The sequence below is a fragment of the Panthera onca genome, chromosome D4 (assembly GCF_046562875.1).
Source record: "Panthera onca isolate mPanOnc1 chromosome D4, mPanOnc1 haplotype 2, whole genome shotgun sequence".
NCBI lineage: Eukaryota > Metazoa > Chordata > Mammalia > Carnivora > Felidae > Panthera > Panthera onca.
The window spans coordinates 87,560,275-87,571,926 of record NC_138351.1 but is presented as its reverse complement, the minus strand read 5'-3'; the positions used below and the strand labels follow the sequence as shown (position 1 = coordinate 87,571,926).

The 11,652-nt window shown below is 56.0% G+C and overlaps 1 long non-coding RNA gene and 1 other non-coding gene across 2 annotated transcripts; one reads left to right on the top strand and one right to left on the bottom strand.

Moving 5' to 3' along the window:
- Positions 1-162: 162 nt before the first annotated feature.
- Positions 163-379, bottom strand: LOC132663983 (small nucleolar RNA U3). Its single transcript, XR_009603360.2, has one exon. It is a non-coding gene; the product is annotated as a small nucleolar RNA U3 (small nucleolar RNA).
- Positions 380-9,102: 8,723 nt separating this feature from the next.
- On the top strand, positions 9,103-10,717 carry LOC144614120 (uncharacterized). The gene is made up of 2 exons (XR_013551654.1): positions 9,103-10,055; positions 10,281-10,717. It is a non-coding gene; the product is annotated as an uncharacterized LOC144614120 (long non-coding RNA).
- Positions 10,718-11,652: the final 935 nt, after the last annotated feature.

Sequence of the window (11,652 nt, the reverse complement as noted above, 5' to 3'; positions counted from 1 at the left end):
AGCATGAGGCTCTTATCTTACGAACAGACGGATTTCCATGATGATGGTGGTGATAGTGAGAAGTATTCACCACTTTATTCTGGGCATTTCACAGCAGGTGCCAGGCATGGTGATCACTAACCCCTTTCTGGATTTCATTTTTTTTTTTTTTAAATGACAGAGACCACTCAATGACATCCTCTCTCTCCTGCTCTCCCAAAGGAAGAGAAGGACAATTATCGATGGCAAGTGGCAGGTGCAGAAGCAACACCAAGAGCTGGTTTCACATCCAGGAGAGAAGGCTGCCTCCTGCTTCTCTTGTGTTTTCTGAGGTTCCAGAAACTGGAGAAACTGAAACTGTCAATGACAGAGGATAGAAATGACCCCTGGAAACGGTCTTTTTATCACCTTTGATCGCTTAATACTCAGCAACCTCATAAAACAGGTGCATCATTAACTCCTGTTTACAGCTGATAGCTGATGCTCAGAGAGGCTGAGCCACTTGTCCAGGGCCACACAGCTTTGAGTCTGTGGAGCTGAGACACCAGGCAGGACCGGCTCACTTCTGATTACACCGCAGTGGGAAGGAGAGGGGCAATGAGGCAGCTGGACCCTGGGGAGTTCTGGGTGGGAGGGCCTCTCCTCCCAGGCCAGAAGGCTATGAATAAATAAATGTCTGATTACCCCCAGGGGGGATTCCACCCTTGGAGCAGGTGCTTTTAAAAACGAGATTGATTCTTGTCTGTGAATAGAGGTTGGCCTGGGCAGACACCCAGATGCAGGGGATTGGACGAAATGACCTCTGGTGGAGACCTCCTAAGAATAAGAAGCAGGATAGAACATTTAAGGGCCCCTGGCTCTGGAGCCAGGTTATGGGTTCCAATCCCCACTCTGATTTTTCCTGGTAGCGTGTCCATGGACGAGTTACTTCAACATTCTGTGCCTCGGTTTTCCAACCTGTAAAAGTGAACTCACCTTGTAGGAGTGTGGTGACCATTCAGTGAGGTACACAGAAGTCCTTAGAACAGTGCCTGACTCAGTGAGGGCTGCCTGTTTCTATTCAGTAAGATCCTTGCAGCCAAGTCCCATAGCCAGGGCACCTCAAGGTGGGCACTGCTAGGACCCTGTGGCAGTCGGTCAGCTGTTGACCTTGCTTTCCAGGAAGTGGTTGGATTTTGATTACAGCATGAGGGACTATGGTTAGACACTGCGAGCAAAGGGGACCTGTTCTCGGGATCTCTAAGGCAAAGACCAACCGTGGCATTCCAGGGGCAATCAGAGGAGATTGTGACAGGGGTGGCCCAGTCCTGGGCATGGTGCCCGGCCTGGGAGAGGACAGGAAAGGGAAGGAAGCCCTGGGAGGTGCTGTTCAGAGTCTGCTCCTCTCCACCCCTGAAATCCAGAGGGACCAAGCCGTACTCGGAAAGTGAAGGAGAGGTGGCCAAGCGTGGTGCCCAGGGTACCACCAGTACTGCCCTCGGGGTGCTAAGGGAGCCTGGTGGGTTTGAGTCCCAGCTCTGCCAACTTGGCTGTGTCACCCAGGATGAGTTGCTGCCCCTCTCTGAGCTCATTCCAGAGTCTTTTAGAATCGAAGTGATCAAAGGAGACCATCACAGGAGCCTCTGTGATTCCACAAGTCTAATCGAAAGATTGGCTTGGAGCCCAGGAGTCCTGCTCCCCAGACTCTAGCCCCTCCTGTCTCTCCATCCTCAGACTTCACCTCCAGCCTCTTCAACCATCCTTCCCTTCAGCTCCCCTCACCCAAGTGCCAGAGACGCACGCACCACAGAGGGTGGTGAGATGCACCACAGAGGGCGAGGAAAATGTCACAGATTCTTGGGGGGTGGGGGATGGTCCTAGCTTCCCCCTCCCTCACTTTCTGGTCATGGGGCCAGAGGAGTACTCACCTGGGCAGAGCATCTTGGGGTCCCCTCGGCCCGGGAGGCAGATGGCACTGCTGGGGCCGTCTCTGGCACAAAGTGACTTCCCACCCAGTTCCTGCTGCTGAGAAGGGCTGGTCAAGCAGGACTTCAGGTGCCAGACTGCCCTTCCCAGGCACAGATTTTCCTGGCATCTGCCGGGCAGTAAGGGCACTGGCTGGGGGTTGGGCAGTGGCGCAGGGAAAGATTCTGATGAAGGTGTCTCTTGGGGGGCTTGTCCATAGACCCTAAACCCACTTCCTTTCTGGATGCTGTGGGCCAGGGGTCCAGGAAGCCATGGGCTCTCAGAAGCGGGAGAGGGCTGATCGGGAGAGGCTGAGATGAACCTGGGCCCCTGCCCCATCCTACCCCACCCCAAAGAGGCCAGCAGGGCCCAGGCTGAGGTGTTTGCTTTTCCTGTCTCTACACTGACTCCATTCAGAGCAGACTTTCTCCACCCCCCGGCCAGCGGCCAGCAAGCCAGGGCACCAGGGAGAGAGATCACCACCCCCACCCTCCTTCCTTTGCACCCCCCAAATGCCATCTTCACTTCAGGGAAACGGCAGCTTCGAGGGCTTCCTAGTTTTTGAAGGAGGGCACTGCAGAAGTAGGGGGGTTGGGGAAGAGGGGGCCCACCCCAAAGGAGAAGAGGAACAGAGTACTCTGGAAGGGACTGGTCGAAGAACAAGAACGGGCTCCTAATGGAGGAGGCCTCAGGCAGAGGTGGGGCGGGAGGGGCACAATATGGGGAGCTACAGGCAGACTGGCCCAGGAGGCAGGAAGCGCCTTTACAGGCTGAGCCAGAGCCTCAGGCCTGGCTCCGTGCCACCAAGGCCCACAAGGCCTGAGGCCGACCCTGAGGCTGGGAGCTCCAGACTCCCACCTGAAACCCCCGGGACAGGGGCCCAGGCCAGGCTGTGACCTGGTCTGGGGCCAGGGGAAGGAGGAGGGTGAAAAGTTTCCCCAAGTCAGAAGGCCACGGGGGAGGCGTCTCAGGGGGTCCTGCTCTTTGCTCTCTCTGACTGTCACGTTGGTACATAAAGAGGGTAGAAAGGTCAGCTGTGGCCTTTCAGGTCTGTGGGAAAAACTCTGCCCACTTCCCTAATGCATATTTATTGGTGTGAGCCGCTGGGGTGGGAGGAAGCCCCCACCCCTGCCCGCCTCCCGGCCAGGCCAGGTTAGCACTAAGAACAGGCTCCATGTCACCGAAATCCTACTCTTTGTCTCCAGATTGGCTCCAGAGTCCTCTCCCTTCCCTCCTCCCCTTGGCTCCCCCCACCCCCCTTTGGGGTTGCCAAGCAACTGTGGAAGGGTAGCTGAGATATTTTCTTTATTACAAGCAAAAGCAAGACAGCATCATGGCCCCAGGAGGGGAGCAGGGTGGGGGCTGGGGAGAGGGCGTCCCGTGCTCCAGGGGGACCTCGCTACCTCGGTGCGCTCTGGGCTCGGACAGTGGGGAGACTCAGAGCCCCAGAGAAAGTGGAGGACGGAAGGGGGTGGTGGCAGTGATGGGGATGGGTGGGAGCACAGATCCAGGCTACAGAAAGGCTAAAAGAAGCAGTGTCAAGGGGCCCAGGAGAGCCCCCACCTGTCACCCACCAGCTCTACATCCAGGCCGAGTCACTTCCCTTCTCTGGGCCTAAGTTTCCTCCTCGATGAAATGGGGATAATGACACGTATTACTATCTCATTTAATGCTCACATCAACACCGAGAGAATCCCAGGCAAGCTCCACACTGTCAGCCCAGATCCTGACGCGGGCCTCTAACTCATGAACCCTGAGATCATGACCTTAGCTGAAATCAAGAGTCATACGCTTAACCGACTGAGTCACCCAGGAGCCCCTTTATTTTATTTTTTTAAGCCCCAACGTGGGGCTTGAACTCATGACCCCAAGACGAAGAGTTGCACGTTCTGCCCACTGAGCCAGCCAGGCGCTCCCTGCAACTCTTTTTGCTCAAAACAAAGATTTTTTTTTTTTTTTTTTTATTCGAGTGTCGTTACGCACTGTGACATTAGTTTCAGGTGTACAACATAGAGATTCAATGTCTCTACAGTTACTCTTTGCCCCACAAGTGCAGTTACCATCTGTCACCATACAAAGGCACTATCACAGTATCATCAACTATATTCCCTATGTTGTGCCTTTTATTCCCGTGACTTCCTCATTCATAACTGGAAGCCCGTACCTCCCACGTCCCTTCACCCATTTTGCCCTTCCCCCACCCCTCTCTCCTCTGCAGCTTTACTGAGATGTAACTCACACACCATGCAATTGCCCATTTAAAATGTACGCTGTCGGGGCGCCTGGGTGGCTCAGTCAGTTGGGCATCGGACTTCAGCTCAGATCATGATCTCATGGTTCGTGCGTTCGGACCCCTAGTTGGGCTCTGTGCTGACAGCTCAGAGCCTGGAGCCTGCTTCAGATTCTGTCTCCCTCTCTCTTTGCCCCTCCCTTGCTCCCTGTCTGTCTCTCTCTCTCTTTCAAAAATAAACGTTAAAATTTTTTTAAATGGAATCAGGCAATAGGACTCGGTCCAAACTCTTAACTTCCAGTGGCTTCATCCCCACGGCATACTGGGGTAACAGTATCAGGTATCACGTTGGCATGGTTAACAAGGTGGGCTTTGCAGTTAGACAGACTTGGGTCAAAGACCTGGCTCTGTCACTCAGTAACTCTGTACCTGGGGGGAGTAGCTTCCCCTCTCTGGGCCTCAGTTTCCTGGTTTGTAAAATGGGGCCAAGTGATGGCAGTTTTCACAAAGCTGTAGCGATCATGAAAAGTGCCTAGCCCAGCACCAGTGCTTAATATATGGTGGCTGTTGGGGCACCTGGGTGGCTCAATCATTTTGGTTAAGCATCCGACTCTAGATTTCGGTGCAGATCATGATCTCACCATTCAAGGCCCAGGTCGGGCTCCACACTGACAGCGCTGAGCCTGCTTGGGATTCTCTCTCTGTCTCTCTGTCTCTCTCTCTCTCTCTCTCTCTCAAGATAAATAAACTTTAAAAAAATACATATCTACCTATATGTATGTATACATATATATCCCTGCGTGGATAGGGCTCACATTTTAGTGGATAAATAAGACAACAGGTGAAGGAAAAGGATATGTGTGATGGAGACAAGAGCACAGAGTGATGGGATAAAGCACCCCAGGTGGGTGGAGGTGGCTTTCATTTGGAAAGCTTCCCTGCCCTGTCATCTCCTGGAGAGGAAGTCTTTTTTTTTTTTTAATTAAAAAAAAAAATTATTCATTTTTGAAAGAGATAGAGCACAAGCAGGGGTGGGGCGGAGAGAGAGGGGGACACAGAATCTGAAGCAGGCTCCAGGCTCTGAGCTGTCAGCACAGAGCCCGATGGGGGGCTCGAACTCACAAACTGCGAGATCATGACCTGAGCCGAAGTCGGACGCTCAACTGACTGAGCCACGCAGGTGCCCCCCCCCTTTTTTTAAAGTAAGCTCCATGCCCAACGTGGGACTTGAACTCACGACCCTGAGATCAAGAGTCGCGTGGTCTACCGACTGAGCCAGCCAGGAACATCATCTTTTATAAACTGAAACATGCTATGCAAGGCGCGGGGGTTCTTAGGATCCCCTCTGGGTGGGGACGGTGGCCTGGCCTGGGGAGGGACGCTGAGCAGTGGCAGGGCTCCTTCCTCCATCCTGGGGCCACCCGGAAACCAGGGTGGATCGCAGTATTTGGGGACAGGACTCCAAGGTTGGAAACATCGTGCACAGAGGTGCGGCCCGACTGCCCCGTCGCCAGAGCTGCTCCCGTAGGCACGTGTCTGCCACGCTCCGTGTCCTGGGCCTGCTTCTGAAGCGTGGAGTCCAGACTGCAGCATGAATCCTTTTCTAGCCCTACTTCAGCGAGCCCACCCACGGCAACGTCTCCTGCTCTGCATCTAGAACCTCAGCTGGTTGGCTACATTCATACTCTCAGGCAATCTACTCATTTCATCTCTCAGCCAAGTGTCCCAACAGCTGTTTTCTTATCCATCTGTCTGTCTGTCCGCCTATTCATTTAATTATTACTCCAATAACGCATTCATTCCGTCATTCATTCAACAGACATTTACTGAGCATGTCCTTTGTGCTGGGCACAGTGTTAGGTAAAATGATAGTCCTGGGGGATGGGGCATGCCTAATTGGCAGTGTGGACAACTCTGTCACCTCTTTCCTGAGTGCTCATCTTAATAAGGGAGAAGGCAGAGCAGAGGTTAGGAACAGTTGAATGCATGCATAAGCCCAAATATGTATCTGTGTGTGTGTGTGTGTGTGTGTGTGTGTGTGTGTGTGTGTGTTAGAAGGGAAAGATAAAATGTTCTTTTTTTTTTTTTTTTTTTTTTAAGTTTACTTATATTGAGAGAGAGAATATGTGTGCACACACGAGCCAGGGAGGGGCAGGAGGAGAGAGAGAATCCCAAGCAGACACGGGGCTCGATCTCACAAACCGTGAGCTCGTGATCTGAGTCGAAATCAAGAGTCAGATGCTCAACTCACTGAGCCACCCAGGTGCCCTGGCAATGGTAAAATCTTACTGCAAGAAAATACAAGGAGTGTTTGAGTCCTCCCAATGCCAGAGCCATCTCTAGGGAGGCTGGACAGGCACAACGGCCCCATCTCACAGAGGCAGTCACTAGAGTTCAGTCTATTGAACTCTACTTGCCCAAGACAATGCTGCCTCTTGCAGAAGACTCCTCACATCCTCCCTGTTGGAATGAATCCCTTGGTTTTCTATAATCCCCAAGAGCTTTGCTAATACTTCAGTGAAGGAGTTTTCCTTTGGCTCTGCTCCGTTCGTGGGGACTGGCTGGCTACTTGTGTGTCTGTCCACTTGTCTACCGGTTGGATACTTTTTTTTCCCCTTTTTTAAAGAGAGAGAGAGAGAGAGCAAGTGCAAGCAGGGGAGGGGCAGAGAGAGGAGAGAGAGAATCCCAAGCAGGCTCTGTGCTGACAGCACGGAGCCCCACGTGGGGCTCAATCTCAAGAACCATAAGATAATGACTGACGTGAGCCGAGCTCAAGTGTCCTGATGCCCCTCGATGGATACTTCTGGAGAGGCAAGAGCAGATGGCTCATCTTTCTCTTTGTCCTCCCCACCAGCCTCAGGCACCGAGTACACCTCAGATACTCACTAAAAGTTATTCATTGCCAGGTGACCTGCCTGAGGTCGCCTGCCTGTCAAGAACACGGTTTGGGACCCTGCTCTGCCATCCCCTAATCTCAGGCCACCACCAGCTGTCACCTGCAAATCAGCAGTAGTAGCTCAATGGGTCTCAGTCATCCAGCTTGCCCCATCGCCCGCCCCACCCCCATTGTCTACACAACAGCCCCAGCAAACCTTTAAAAATGTAAATCTGAACTTGTCAGACCTTCCAGGATCCCCGCTGTGTTTAGGATAAAATCACAAATCCTCCCAATGTCCTACAGGGCCCGCAGGGTCAACCCAGCTTTATCGGGCACTTCCTCTTTCTCTCCGAGCTCCAGCCACGCCGAATTTCTCTCCTTCCCACTCTCCCGGTTCTTTCTTGCTTGTTAGCCTTGGCCGTGCCGTTTCCTCTGCCTGGAACAGTGCTCGCCTCAGCGGCCTGTCGCCTTCACCTAACTCCCCACTCCCCGGGGACTAGGGTCTCCTCCCCTGCTGGTCTGCCTTTGGGGACACTGCCCGTTGCTGAAGCCCTGACCAGCACACAGTAGGCATTCCAGAAATATCTTTTCAATGACTAGCGATAAGACCCTTCTTGGCTCCTCAGTTTCCCTGAGGATGAAGCCAACTGACCCTTCTCTGCCCAGGACGGAAGGCTTTAAATAGCTCTGACATACTCCGGAGGTGGAAAATGCTGATTAGATTGTAGAATGTGGTTTTCCGAAGAGGCCTGGGAGTTCTCCACTCGAGCAGAGACCTCTCTGGCCAGCTCCGTCAAGGTTGTGTTCCTGCCAGGCTGGGCTGGGGCTGGGGCTGGATTTTTAAGAAGACTCGGGTGTCTCCTGGGTCTCAGCACTTTGTGTGTGCATGTCCATCAGTCCCCTCGGTATCTCTGCCGAGTCGAGGCTGGAAGTGGCTGTGCACCGAGCTCCACAGCCCTGGGTTCCCCTCTGGCTCCACCACCTGCCAGCTAGGTGCTAGGGACTTCACCGCCGCCAGTCTCAGTTTCTTCATCTGTAAAGTGGGGCTGCTAACTACTTTCTAGGTTGTTATGAGAAGTCCTTAAAAGTGTTTAGTGCTTGGGGCGCCTGGGTGGCTCAGTCGTTTGGGCATGCGATTTCGGCTCGGGTCAAGATCTCACAGCTTGTGAGTTCGAGCCCTGCCCTGCGTCAGGCTCTATGCTGACAGCCCAGAGCCTGGAGCCTGCTTCGGATTGTGTCTCCCTCTCTCTCTGCCCCTCCCCCGCTCACGTTCTGTCTCTCTCCTTCAAAAATAAATAAACATTAAAAAAAAAAAAAAGGCGTTTAGTGCTTGGCACGGAAAACATTTGTTGTGGCTATTATTATTAGCAGACGGCTCATTCCCAGGAGCTGGGACCTGGTTAGCAGTGCTCCTTCCCTATGAAACCCTGACTTCAAGTGCTACTCCCCAGAAGCCTTATTTTTTCAACTTTTTGTAAGAAACTCCAAGAAGTTTATGCGATTCGTGTTTAAGCCACTGATGGCTTAATGGACATCCAATGATGGGTGGTGGTGGGGGGGGGGCACTGTACGAGGCTCCAGAGGCATGAAGATTATTAGTAGGACCCACTTCTTGTCCCAATGAGAACAGACAAACCGATAATCCCAATCCAGTGGGGGGATGTGGTGAGGTGGCCCACAGTCCGTGAGGAAAGGAGAGGATTTCAGGGCAGAGGCAGGGATCCTCTGGGTGTCCGGGGGATGCCAGGGTGGATGGAGGAGGGCAGGATGTATGGGTGGAATGGTCACACACTCCCCCCCAGGATGTGAGATTCATTGGGAAAGACAGGTTGAGCTCTGGGGGTGAGAAATTGGTATGTATTCCCCCAGCAGACTGAGAAACTTCTCTGTGCCAGACCTGGCTGGGCCGGGGGTGGGGGGCACATCACACCTAGACAGAGCCCCAGCCCTCCTGAACGGGTGGTGAGCTGTCCAGTGGAAGAGACATGACAAGACAAGCATTAATAGCATCCACACCCCTCTCGCCCTCCCCCTGCTCCCCCCCTACCCCCCCCCCCCCCCCCCTGCCAGAGCTGAGGTATCCAGGAGCCTGCAGGAGGTATCCTGGGAATCAAGTCCTTGTCCTTGGTCTGGGGAGAGGGCAGTCTCCAGATCCCTGGTGGGGGTGTGGTCTCTGGAGGTGGCATCTTCAGCCTGGGGGCTGGGACTGCATGCCCTCCTCCCTTATCCTTCAGCAGAGCCTTTTAAGGGGGTGACCCTCTGACCTCCAGACTGTTCCCCCTCACCCTCCAGCGAGAAGTCCCTGGGGCAGCAGCTTAAAGAAGGAGGGCTCCAGAGGCCTCAGGTTTAGATGCAGATGGGAGGCCAGGGTTGGGCCTGAAAAGACTCTGGGGTCCCCTAGGCACTCCTGGGGAGCTCAGCCGAGGCCAGGGGCTCTGAGTCAGGTCCATGGGAGTGCAGCCCCGGGATGCGGGTGCCTGGCCCAGGACGAGGGAGGGGGCGATGGGCGAAAGGTTCAGCCGAGGGAGCAGGCGGGGCATTGGGAGTCTAGGACACAGAGTGGGGGTGGGAGGGCGGGGGGTCCGGCCGGTGCAGGGGAGGGGGGCGCCCCCGGGGAGGGGCACGCTATGTCTTTAAGAGCTGCCTGAGCGCAGGTTGCAGCTGCCTGGCCAGCCCGAGAGACAGCGGAGATTCATTACCCGCCGACACAATGACCATTGATGGCCCCGTGGCGTTATTCAAATCCAGTACCAATTGCAGCCGAGCCCCTTTCTCCGCGCCAGGCCCGTATTGTTGGAGCGGCCCACTAAAAGCCCGCCCCGGCCCCGAGCCGCCAGAGGCGCCCGCTCGGGTTCAGCCCTGCGCCTCGCCAGCCCGCCGGCTCCCAGCCCGGCTCCCCGGGCGCTGCAGGTGACCCGGCGGCGCATTCCAGCGCTCCCCGCCGCCCGGGGCCACCGCCGCCACCGCTACCGCCGGCGCCCCGGCCGCGACTCGGCCACAGGGAAGCGGAGAGCGCCCGAGCCGGTGCGTGCGCGGGGCTGGGCGGGGGCGGGGACCCCACGAGTCCAGCAGCCCGCACCCCCGGGCTTGGAATCGCGACCCGGCCTCGGGCCCCTGCTTTCCGGATTCCCGGCGAGCCTGGGGAGCCCAGGCTGGGGGCGGGGAGAGGGGAGTTGGGGTTCCCCGGGCCTGACAGAGGAGATTCCCCCGACTCAGGGCGGCGCGGAGACCCAACGCGGGCTATTCTAGGGACCCCGGGCCAAGATCGAAGGAGACACACGCCAGGGGCGATGGGGATCCCCACGCAGGGTCGGGATCCGCGTGCTTGCTCGGCCACCTTACCGCGCGGGATGGGCCGCTGCCGCTGAGCGTCTGCGAGGTAGTGGGAGGCGCAGCTCCGGAGATCTCCTGGTCCGGCGCTTTTAAGAAGCCAAGCGGAACCCCGCACGCGGGAGACCGGGGCCCCGAACTCGGGGGCTTCGCCACTGATTGTCCAAACGCAATTCTTGTACGAGTCTGCGGCCAACCGAGAATTGTGGCTGGACATCTGTGGCTGAGCTCCGGGCGCAACAGGGGCGGGAGCCGCAGGGACAGAGCTCGGCGCGGGCGAGACCCCTCGGGGAGGCGGCTGGCTGGCCCCAGCGCGAGGATCGCGGCCCCGGCCGGGCGCGCAAAGGAGGGATGCCGGTCCCTGCCACCAGCGCCGCCATCCTCCTCCTCGTCGTCGTCGTCGTCCTTCTCCTCCTCCTCTGCGGGTGACCAGTCGTGGATGGCGGGGGCCTCCAGTCGATCGCGTCGTTTTCCCCTTTTTCAAATTTCGGCCGGGAACGAAGCTGGCACGCCGCGGCGGAGCACGAATGTGGTCCGGGTAGCCCGCCCTCGGCCCGAGCCGCAGCAAGTCGGGGGCGAAAGAAGATGCCGGCGGAACGCGCTCGCTAATTCGTTTTGAATTGGTTTTAACCTAGCTCCCACCAATACACCCCAGACAAAAAAACCTAAACCGACCCCTAAATCCCAAATAAACCGACCCCTCCCGCCAGCCCCTCCAGACGGACCGATGGGCTGAGCCTCCTCTAGCCGCTGCAGGAGTCAGGAGTCGGAGAAGCGTCGGGAATGATGCGCTCCAGCCGGGCAATCGCCTCGGCTTTGGAAACAGAACTTGGACAAACGAATCCTTTTCATTAAAGACAAATCTTCGGAGATAGTGGGGTTTACTTATTTGTTTATTTCCTCACAAGTGGGGGGTCAGGAGTTGCGGGGGAGGGGGGGCGGCAGGGAGCAGTTGAGCGTTCCTGGGGCTGAGCCCAGGTCACCTGTTCCTGACCCGATGGGGGCTGAAAAAGACCCGAAATGCTGGAGAGCGCTTGGGCCAGTTTCGGCGGTGCTGCTGGCATTCCTTCCCGCAGGGAACCTGGTTTTCTCAGTGCATCCTCCTGCCCTACTCCTCAGCATTAAATGGGGGTGCCCTGGCAGAAGGGATATCCTGAATCTACTCTCCCTCTTCCCGGTGCAGGCAGGAAAGGAACACTATCGTCCAGTTTCCAGGACTTGGAATCCCAGGTGGGACAATGGGCCATTCCAGTGGGGCTGGAGGCAGGGAGGCACCTCCAGGTTACAGGAA